We start from the raw sequence: 12,151 nt of genomic DNA on the forward strand, positions 1-12,151 counted from the left end.
CATCTCTGAAATCTTAACTGTAAGAACCGGAGTTTTCACGAATAAAATCATTTAAATGCCCAAATTAGATTCCGAAAAGTTAGGATGAGAATATGGGGATTTAAATATGATTTTTGGACTCAGTGGCTTTTTCTGAGTCAGAAAATGTGTTTTCTGTGAAAAACCGTGAACCGACAGTTGAACCAGTTGAACTGGTTTAAGTCTGCCTGGTGCCGCACGAGAAAAAGTAAAAACCGTCAAAAACCTTTAAAAAATATTAGAAATGGAATACCGGGCGTTAATTTTAAAAGTTTGGCCCGAAGTTGGGCCAAACGGGCTAAAAACGCTAATGGGTTGGACCTGTCCTAAGTTGGGTCCAAGCCCAACATATAAAAGGTTCATTTAGTGAACTAAACCAGCCACAATACCATTAAACACACACACACACATCAGAAATTGAAAGGGGAGAAGAGGAAGAAGAAAATACTATTCACCCATCTCTTCTTTTTGCGATATCTCAAGCTACGGTGCTCCGATTTGTGTGCCGTCAGCGGCTACGCGTTCCTTGTGAAGAGCTCTACAAAGTCCATATAAGAAAGTGATAAGAAAAGCTCGAAATCTTCTCAGTTATTCTCTCCAAAATTTCGGGTTTTTTAGGTCTTTGGGCTTAAATGAGTTTTTGTGATTTTGTATGTTTAGGTTTGCTCTAATCCTTGCTTAGCCTTGGATTTTGCTATCAAATCTGTTGAAAAAGGTAAGAGCCATTAACCCTTGTGATTTTATGTTTAAATGGAGCCCTAGGTTGATTTGTGATGGTTTATGCATATATAGTTTGATTATTGTGAGTTTGGAGCTTGTTGGTGTTTGTTGGAGTTGCATTGGTGGCTTGCTTGTGGTAGGGAACTCAACTAGTGCCATTTTGGAGTTTTGGTTCATATAAAAAATCGGCTAAGGTATGGTTTCAGTTTCCTCTATGTAGTATATAATATTCATGGATACTTAGGCTAGTGACCCATAGGATAGGTTTGAATTTAAATGGTTGTTGAGTTGTTAAATGATGGTATGTGGTGATTTATGATGAATTAATAATTGTTGGGTTTGAGTATGATGAATGATGGTAATATGATAATGATGATTGATTGTGTAAATTGAAAAGGCATGGTGATGATATAAGTGATGTTGAAATTGATGATTTGGTATTGTGATTATAAAAATGTGATATATTGGTGTTGATGTTGAAGATGATGAGATGTGAATGGAAATGTGGTAGTTTGGTGTATTGTGATATAAAGGATGATATTTGATAAAAAATTAGAGTTTGGGATGGTTTAGCATTGTTTTGGTTGGTTTGAGATATGAAAGTTGGAAAATTGGTCATTTGAGAACTTTTGGTAAAATTGGATTTTTAGTGAAATTTGTTTGATCATAACTTTTGCCTCGATTTTCAAAATTTGATGAAACTTATTTAGAATTAAAGATCTTTGAAAATCCTTTTAATCAATATAAAGTTTGTGAAATTTGGAATTTTGTAGAGGAAGTTATGATCATTCAAAGTTGGTGTTGAAAATCTAAAATTCTGCTAAGTTGCAGAATTTTATGATTTCTGATATGTGCGCAAGCACCGACAGGGAAGTGCTTACTGGTTGCAGCGCTAGCACAGCTGGTGCGCGCACACATCAATGAAGAATTGCAACATGTGCGTATGCACAGCCCTGTGCGCACGCACAAATTGGGAAGGGGAGTCTGTTGGGGGCGCTAACATAGCTTGTGCGAGTGAACATGCTTGTAAATTTTTGTACCTGTGCATACGCACACTTTTAAAAATCTTCCTGCACGGACGCACACGTCCTATTTCTCAAATTTTACCTTGTTTTCAACTATTCTACCTTTCCAACAAGGTTGTAAGCTTCACTAACACCATTTTAGGACTCTTGGGCTTAGTTTTAGACATTTAGAACATTGGAAAAGAATTTAGGGGTTTTAGATGATATTATTTGGAAAACTTAGAAAATGGAGACCTAGGTTTCTGGTGTACTGAGGATGGGTTTGGTTGAGAGAGAAGGAGGAGTAATGAATTGATGATTATTGAAAGTAAATTGACAAAACTGATGAACTGATGAGTTTAGAATGGAAATTATGAAATTGATGATGGTTGTGATGAGCTGAGGACTCGAAAAGGAATGAATGACCTTGATGGATGTTGAGAGTGTGCCAGGCACTATATCCTTGGGTTAAGTATGAGAGTGTGCAGGGTATTATATCCTTGGGATTGACTATGATTGATAATCTTTTTTGCTGCAAGAGTGTGTCAGGCACTATATCCTTGGATTACGCAGGCGAGTGTGCCCGGCACTATATCCGTGGGTGAACAGAGTGTGCCCGGCACTATATCCATAGGTGAATAGAGTGTGCCCGACACTATACCCGTGGGAGTGGCAGAAAAGCTACATCCGAAAGGATGTGTTGGGTTGGCATTTATGGACCGACAAGTGATATCCCGAGCCAATAGGATAAACATTAATCATATGCATCTCTTATGTGCTTGTTTGCTTTGATTACTTGAGTTTGCCTAAATGTATAATATGCTTACTTGCTTCTTGAATTACTTGTTATATATTTGAATATTACCTGTGTTTTACTTGCTTGTATTATCTGTGTTTGTATGGACTTTGAGGAGGTTAGGTAGGCGGTGGCGATGGGATCGCACGGAGGGTTGGATGGCGAAGGCTGTGGGACAGCGATGAATAGTTTAGTTAGTAATCCCCTAAGTTAGATTTTCCTTTATATGCTATTAAGGTTTTAAGTCATGATAAGACTTATTTATATATGCTTTATGGTTTTAGTATGCTTTAAGATGAAATATTGTAATGGATATGGAGCTTAGGATTGCCTTTGGCGTCCCGGGGTCTTATATCCTACATTACTGGGCACTGTTACCATACTGAGAACCTCCGGTTCTCATACCATATTTCTGTTGTATTTTTCAGATGCAGGTCGTAACCCACCTCAGTGAGTTGCTCTGATGGTGACAGAAGCGGATGATCATGATACCTTTTGGAGTCTTTTTGGTTTATTTTGTTTTGCCTAGAGGCATGTATTGAGAGAACAAAACATGTACAAGCTATGTTTACTGTCTGGTTCTGTATATCTGTATATGGCTAGCCGGCTTAAACTTTTCGAGCCGTGGCTAGATCCCTATGATATTATACTATTATATTTTGATATAACTCATTTGTTACTTGTGCTTTAAGTTAGAAGCTTCGTTAGTATGTTTTGCGCTTTGTAAATCCTGTTTTTGAGTTATATCCTTCATCGGGCTTCTAGATTATACCATTCTTTCTCTCTCTCTCTCTCTCTCTATATATATATATATATATGAGCTTAGAACTGTAGTAATCTCTGATTAACCTTGGCTTTATGACGCGAGGTAAAGCTTAGGCTAATTAGGGTGTTACATTAACTGTTTTCTCCATATATTACACAACCTGTTTACTGTTTGCTTATTTAATTCTCTGAATTTACTGTTTAATATAATTGAGACCCAAACACTCTTTTCTGCTTGTCTAACGAAGTAAATCATTCAATCATTGTTGCTTAGTCAATCAACCCTCATGGGATCGACCCTTATTCACTTGAGGTACTACTTGGTACGACCCAATACACTCGCCGGTTAGTTTGTGGGTTATAAATTTCGCACCAAGTTTTTGGCGCCGTTGCCAGAGATTGACTGTGATTGACAACTACTGGTTGTTTGATTTCTTAGATTAGGCATTTTTGCTTTAATTTCATTTAACTTATTTCTTTAATTTTTTTTAAAAAAAAATTGATTTATTTTATTTAAATTTTTTTCTCTTAATTTCTGAAATTAAGTTTGGTGTCCCCTTAGTTATTTTATTCTTCCTAGTTATTTTACTTATTGAGTTTGAATTTTATACTCCTTTTTGCTTATTAGTTGTTTTATTTTCTTAAATATTCAGTTTATTTTCTTTATTTTATTTTTCTTTTCTTTTTGTTTTCTTTTATATTTTATTTTATTTTTATTTCTTTTATTATTTTTATTTTTCTTTATGTTCTTTCTTCTTTGCTTACCTATTTACCACATGGTGCATTTAATTCTATTTGGTGTTTTGTGCTAAGAAAAAATAATGGAGAGAGATCAAATGGGTTACTACTCACACCCAAGGAGTGATTCATATTATTGTGGATAGGGGAACTACCCAAATTTTGCTTGGGAAAGTCAAGACTAAAGAAACTTCAGTGCTCTAAGTTCTATCTATTAAGAACCACCATCTCCATATACATACCAAGAACCATCCTCCTTTTTTTATTCATATCAAGAGCCACCACCTCCTTATTCATATGAAGAATCATCTTCTTTTTACTCATATCAAGAGCCACCATATCCTTATTCATATCAAGAACCATTAGCTCTTGAGCTTTTCGTGAAAGAATGCATACATGATATGAGGATGAGTGTCAAAAATATAGAGAAATATATGGAGTTGATTATCAAGTCACAGAAAGAAGAACAAGCAAATTCTTTCACAAGAGATACAATGCAAGATCCTATGGAAGAAAGTGAGAAAATCAATCAAAGGAGTTCATACTCCAGTGAATTAGATAACTCTCCACCCTCACACATGGAAGAAGAGGAAGATGCAAAAACAAAGGAGGAAGATGCACAAACAAAGGAGGATGATACACGAACAAAGGAGGAAGCCATGCACACTCCATGCTTGCACATTCCAATAATTCTGGAGGAAGCCATACAAGTCCCTATAATTCTATGCATGCAAGCTCCTGAGAAAAAAAATCTGAATGTACTGCCCACATTTGAATTGAAGTCTTCTCCCCCAACACTTGAATATGCTTTCCTTGGTCCTAATGAATCAAAGAGTTGTATGGGAGTTACTTTTTGGTGGGTATCATTTTTCTCCTCATGTCCACTAAAGTCATCTCTCTTAACTAACTGGAAGAAGAGAAAGAAAAAGCAACAATCTACCGTCAAGCTAGTGACGTTAAAGAAGTGCTTGTAGGGAGGCAACCCAACTACTATACCCTTGGTTTTGCAGTTACTTTGGTTTTAATTTTATAGTATTTTGATTTTAGCATTATAGTTTTTTAGTTTTGGTTTTAAATTACATTATCTCAATTGTTTTAGAATTTTTCTTGTTTTACATGTGTTTTGGTCATACAAAGTGATTAGAACAGGAACAAGAGCAATTAAAAGGAATTTTTGACACCTTGGAGTTTTTCTTTGCTTGGGGATAAGAAAACTTTTAAGTTTGGTGTTATAGAGTGCGCTCTCTATTTACCTTATCATTAGTGGCACCATAGGAAGATGAATGTTCTTCATGGAGGAGCACAGCCGGAGGAATGAGATAGCCACCAACATAACTGAGGTGGTTGAGTTCCTTTCATTCTATTTCCCCCTCCGTTCTTATTTTGTGGTCTTCTATTTTTTGTTGCTTTGATTGCCTGCATGATCTTTAGTACTTTTAGTTCTTAGATTTAGTTTCATTCTGTTATTTGCTTTAGTTAAAAAAAAATTATCTCATGTACCGCTCATTGAGCTTGAATCTAAAAAGAAAAGAAAAGAAGTGATGTATTGCATGAGAAATTGAGTTTATATTTAAGAGTAGTTTTATTTACTTAAATGTGGTGGTGTTATCTGTGATTTTGAATGCATGATATGAACAATGCATATTTGAATTTGAATCAAAGGATGTTGATGCATGAGGAACAAGGATTTAGAGAACTATTATGAATTCTCTGAAGTAAACAAAAGCTTAATCCTTGAAGTAAAAGAAACAACAAAAGAAAAATAAAGAAAAGCAAGGTCCAAGGCTTTGAGGATCAATGACTAGGAAGGTCAAATATGATTAAAATCTCAAAGAGTTGTTTTCCTAGTCATATGCTTGTGGTGTAAATGTGTCAAGTAATCCTTGAGACAGAGCACTAAGTCGAGATCAAGTGCATTTAACAAAGTATGCCAAAGGCTTTGAGCACCACTGTCTGGGAATAACTGAAAGAAAAATCAGAACTAAAAGAGAGTTCCCCAGTTAAGTGCTTGTGGTGTTTTTGTGTCAAGTAAAACTTGAGACAAAGCATTTAAAGTCACGGCTAGGCTCAAGGTGTAAAGCACCAAAGAAAAGAGAATGAAAGAAATTTTTCTATGTTCAAGGATTAACCCAAGATAAAAAGGCCAGAGAATTCATAATATTATCCGAATTCTAATTCCAAATGACAGTGACATTCCTCTGATTCAAAGGATAGTGAGATGCCAAAATTATTCAGAATTGCAGTGTATAAACTCCACTTTAAGAAGAGACAGGAGCTTAATTGAACACTCACTTCTCATGAAAATTCACATCCTAAGCCTATATTAGGTTTGGTTGCTTGAGGACAAGCAACAATTCAAGTTTGGTGTTGTGATGCGTGAGCATCTTTCCTATCTTTTCCTAGGGAATTTGCATTCAAATTTGTGAGTTTAATCAAGATTTAAATACTTCTTAGCCACTATGAATGCTACTTTGAGTTGTGTGCAATTTTGTTTATTTCAAGTAGCATTCGGATGGATTTGACGGAGTTTTCTAGAAGAAGAGGCAGAAAGTGGATGATGTTGTCAACCCTGACCTCCCTGCACTCTAACAGACATAACTTGAGCTACAGAGGTCCAATTGACGTGATTTTAGTGGCATTGAAAAGCTAACTTTCAGAGCTTTTGATGAGCGGATAATTTATACGCTTTTTGGCATTGTTTTTAGTATGTTTTTAGTAGGATCTAGTCACTTTTAGGGATGTTTTCATTAGTTTTTATGTTAAATTCACATTTCTGGAATTTACTATGAGTTTGTGTGTTTTTCTGTGATTTCAGGTATTTTCTGGCTGAAATTGAGGGACTTGAGCAGAAATCAGATTCAGAGGTTGAAAAAGGACTGCTGATGCTGTTGGATTCTGACCTCCCTGCACTCAAAGTAGATTTTCTGGAGCTACAGAACTCGAAATGGCACGCTTCCAATTGCGTTGGAAAGTAGACATCCAGGGCTTTCCAGCAATATATAATAGTCCATACTTTGGCCAAGAATAGATGACGTAAACTGGCGTTCAACGCCAGCTTTCTACCCAAACCTGGCGTCCAGCGCCAGAAAAGGAGCCAAAACCAGAGTTGAACGCCCAAACTGGCACAAAAGCTGGCGTTCAACTCCAAGAAAGACCTCTACACATGCAACACTCAGGCTCAGCCCAAACACACACCAAGTGGACCCAGGAAGTGGATTTATGCATCAATTACTTACTCATGTAAACCCTAGTAGCTAGTTTATTATAAATAGGACCTTTTACTATTGTATTAGGTATCTTTGGTCTCAGTTTTAATCCATTGTTCATCTTAGGAGACTATTGATCACACTTTAGGGGGCTGGCCATCTCGGCCATGCCTGGACCTTCACTTATGTATTTTCAACGGTAGAGTTTCTACACTCCATAGATTAAGGTGTGGAGCTCTGCTGTTCCTCAAAGATTAATGCAAAGTACTACTATTTTCTATTCAACTCATCTTATTTCGCTTCTAAGATATCCATTCGCACCCAAGAACGTGATGAAACTGATGATTATGTGTGACGCTCATCATCCTTCTCCCTTATGAACGCGTGCCTGACAAACACTTCTGTTCTACATGAAATAAGCTAGAATGAGTATCTCTTAGATCTCCTAACCAGAATCTTCGTGGCGTAAGCTAGAATGATGGCGGCATTCAAGAGAATCCGGAAATTCTAAACCTTGTCTGTGGTATTCCGAGTAGGATTCAATGATTGAATGACTGTGACGAGCTCCTAACTCGCGATTGCAGGGCGTTAGTGACAGACGCAAAAGGATAGTAAATCCTATTCCAGCATGATCGAGAACCGACAGATGAATAGCCGTGCCGTGACAGGGTGCGTGAGCATATTATTCACTGAGAGGATAAGATGAAGCCATTGGCAAGGGTGATGCCTCCAGACGATTAGTCGTGCCGTGACAGGGCATTGGATCATTTTCCCGAGAGATGACCGAAAGTAGCCATTGACAGTGGTGATGTATCACATAAAGCCAGCCATGGAAAGGAGTAAGACTGATTGGATGAAGATAGCAGGAAAGCAGAGGTTCAGAGGAACGAAAAGCATCTCCATTCGCTTATCTGAAATTCCTACCAATGATTTACATAAGTATCTCTATCCCTATTCTATTAATTAATATTCGAAAACCACATAACTGTTTTATATCCGCCTGACTGAGATTTGCAAGGTGACCATAGCTTGCTTCATACCAACAATCTCCGTGGGATTCGACCCTTACTCACGTAAGGTATTACTTGGACGACCCAGTGCACTTGCTGGTTAGTTGTATCGAAGTTGTGAACCATGGTATTGGCACCATGTTCTTGGCGCCATTGCCAGGGAGAGGACGAGCCATGAATTTTACATAATTAAAGTGTAATCACGATTACGCATACCAAGTTGCTCACGTTGCCAGGGATTGTTCGAGCCTGGACATCACAATTTCGTGCACCAAGTTTTTGGCACCGTTGCCGGGGATTGTTCGAGTTTGGACAACTGACGGTTCATCTTGTTGCTCAGATTAGGTAATTTTCTTTTTATTTTCTTTTCAAAAATTTTTCAAAAAAATATTTCAAAATTTTCTCATCTGTTTTCGAAAAAAAAAATTTTCTTTATTCAAAATTTTTAAGAATGAATTCTAGTGTTTCATGAAGCATGTAAAGCCTGGCTGGCTGTAAAGCCATGTCTAAATTTATTTGGACTGAGGCTTGCAATTTGTTATCAAGAGCAATATACTCTCGTGTTAAATGCTGAAGCTTGGCTGGCCATTGGCCATGTCTAGTGTTTTGGACTGGAGCTTTCATTGAAAGCTTGGCTGGCTAGTGAGCCATGTCTAATTCCTGGACTGAAGCTTTAGACTAAGAATGCAAGATTCCTGGAATTCATGTTAAAAATTTTGGAATCCTTATTTTTTCTTTTTCATATAATTTTCGAAAAAATCCAAAAAAATTAGAAAATCATAAAAATCAAAAATATTTTTCTGCTTCTTGTTTGAGTCTTGAGTCATGTTATAAGTTTGGTGTCAATTGCATGTGCATCTTGCATTTTTCGAAAATTTCATGCATTCATAGTGTTCTTCATGATCTTCAAGTTGTTCTTGGTAAGTCTTCTTGTTTGATCTTGATGATTTTTTGTTTTGTGTTGTATGGTGTTTTTCATATGCATTCTTGAATTCTTAGTGCGTAAGCATTAAAGAATTCTAAGTTTGGTGTCTTGCATGTTTTCTTTGCATAAAATATTTTTCAAAAATATGTTCTTGATGTTCATCTTGACACTCATATCATTCATGCATGCATTCATTGTTTTGATCTAAAAATTTCATGCATTGCATCATTTTTCTTGTTTTTCCCTTGCATCATAAAAATTCAAAAATCAAAAAAATATCTCTCCCTTTTTCTCTCATCAAATTCGAAAATTTGAGTTGACTTTTTCAAAAATTTTTAAAATCAAGTTGTTTCTTATGAGTCAAATCAAATTTTCAATTTGAAAATCTTATCTTTTTCAAAATCTTCTTCAAAAATCAAATCTTTTTCAAATTTCTTAGTTATTTTCGAAAATTCTAAAAATATTTTTCAAAAATCTTTTTCTTATTTTTAAATCAAATTTTCGAAAATAACATAATCAATTAATGTTTTGATTCAAAAATTTGAAGTTTGTTACTTGCTTGTTAAGAAAGATTCAAACTTTGAGTTCTAGAATCATATCTTGTGATTTCTTATGAATCAAGTCATTAATTGTGATTTTAAAAATCAAATCTTTTTCAAAACTAATTTCAATCATATCTTTTCAAAAATATCTTCTTATCTTATCTTTTTCAAAAAATATCTTTTCAAAATATCCTTTCTAACCTCCTAACTTCTTATCTTTTCAAAATTTGTTTCAACTAACTAACTAACTTTTTGTTTGTTTCTTATCTTTTTCAAAACTACCTAACTAACTCTCTCTCTCTATTTTCGAAAATATCTTCCCCCTTTTTCAAAATTTCTTTTTAATTAACTATTATTTTAAATTTTAAATCTTAATTTTCGAAAAACTACTAACATTTTTCAAAAACCATTTTCGAAAATCACTAACTCTTTTTCAAAAATATTTTTCGAAAATTATCCCTCCCCCATCTTATTCTATTTATTCATTCATATCCTAACATCTCATCTCACATCTCTGCCATTCTCACAGTTGTGTTTCTTCCATTATATTACATTCTTTGTCTCCCCCTCTTCTTCTACTCACACAGGGATCCCTATACTGTGGTATAAAGGATCCATATTATTATTATTATTTTTCTGTGCCTTCTTCTTTGTCATATGAGCAGGAGCAAGGATAAGAACATTCTTGTGGAAGCAGATCCAGAACCTGAAAGGACTCTGAAGAAAAAATTAAGAGAAGCTAAAATACAACAATCCAGAGATAACCTTTCAGAAATTTTCGAACAGGAGAAGGAGATGGCAGCCGAAAATAATAATAATGTAAGGAAGATGCTTGGTGACTTCACTGCACCTAATTCCAATTTACATGGAAGAAGCATCTCCATTCCTGCCATTGGAGCAAACAACTTTGAGCTGAAACCTCAATTAGTTTCTCTGATGCAGCAGAACTGCAAGTTTTATGGACTTCCATCTGAAGATCCTTTTCAGTTCTTAACTGAATTCTTGCAGATATGTGATACTGTTAAGACTAATGGACTAGATCCTGAAGTCTACAGGCTCATGCTTTTCCTTTTTGCTGTAAGAGACAGAGCTAGATTATGGTTGGATTCTCAACCCAAAGACATCCTGAACTCTTGGGATAAGCTGGTCATGGCTTTCTTAGCCAAGTACTTTCCTCCTCAAAAGTTGAGCAAGCTTAGAGCTGATGTTCAAACCTTCAGACAGAAAGAAGGTGAATCCCTCTATGAAGCTTGGGAAAGATACAAACAGTTGACCAAAAAGTGTCCTTCTGACATGCTTTCAGAATGGACCATCCTAGATATATTCTCTGATGGTTTATCTGAGCTATCAAAGATGTCACTGGACACTTCTGCAGGTGGATCCATTCACCTAAAGAAAATGCCTGCAGAAGCTCAAGAACTCATTGACATGGTTGCTAATAACCAGTTCATGTACACTTCTGAAAGGAATCCTGTTAGTAATGGGACGCCTATGAAGAAGGGAGTTCTTGAAGTTGATACTCTGAATGCCATATTGGCTCAGAATAAAATATTGACTCAGCAAGTCAATATGATTTCTCAGAGTCTGAATGGAATGCAAGCTGCATCCAACAGTACTCAAGAGGCTTCTTATGAAGAAGAAGCTTATGATCCTGAGAACCCTGCAATAGCAGAGGTAAATTATTTAGGTGAACCTTATGGAAACACCTATAACTCATCATGGAGAAATCATCCAAATTTCTCATGGAATGATCAAAAGCCTCAACAAGGCTTTAATAATGGTGGAAGAAACAGGTTTAGCAATAGCAAGCCTTTTCCATCATCCACTCAGCAACAGACAGAGAACTCTGAATAAAATGCTTCTAATTTAGCAAATCTAGTCTCTTATCTATCCAAGGCCACTGTGAGCTTCATGAATGAAACAAGGTCTTCCATTAGAAATTTGGAAGCACAAGTGGCCCAGCTGAGTAAAAGGATCACTAAAATCCCTTCCAGTACTCTCCCAAGCAATACAGAAGAGAATCCAAAAGGAGAGTGCAAGGCCATTAACATAAGCAAAATGGCCGAACCCAATGAGGGAGAGGAGGACGTGGATCCCAAGGAGGAAGACCTCCTGGGATGTCCAGTGATCAATAAGGAGCTTCCCTATGAGGAACCAAAGGACTCTGAGGCTCATCTAGAGACCATAGAGATTCCATTGAACCTCCTTATACCCTTCATGAGCTCTGATGAGTATTCCTCTTCTGAAGAGAATGAGGATGTTACTGAAGAGCAAACTGCCAAGTTTCTTGGTGCAATCATGAAGCTGAATGCCAAATTATTTGGCATTGATACTTGGGAAGTTGAACCTCCCTTGTTCATCAATGAACTAAGTGATCTGGATCAACTGACATTGCCTCAGAAGAGACAGGATCCTGGAAGGTTCATA

General features: G+C 36.3%; 1 non-coding gene across 1 annotated transcript; it reads right to left on the reverse strand.

Annotated features, from left to right (window-relative positions):
* Nucleotides 1-10,915: 10,915 nt before the first annotated feature.
* On the reverse strand, nt 10,916-11,023 carry LOC148554901 (small nucleolar RNA R71). Its single transcript, XR_015887260.1, has one exon. It is a non-coding gene; the product is annotated as a small nucleolar RNA R71 (small nucleolar RNA).
* Between the last annotated feature and the right edge of the window lie 1,128 nt (nt 11,024-12,151).

This window comes from Arachis ipaensis, chromosome B6, assembly GCF_059453495.1.
Source record: "Arachis ipaensis isolate K30076 ecotype BB chromosome B6, ASM5945349v1, whole genome shotgun sequence".
Classification (NCBI taxonomy): Eukaryota; Viridiplantae; Streptophyta; class Magnoliopsida; order Fabales; family Fabaceae; genus Arachis; species Arachis ipaensis.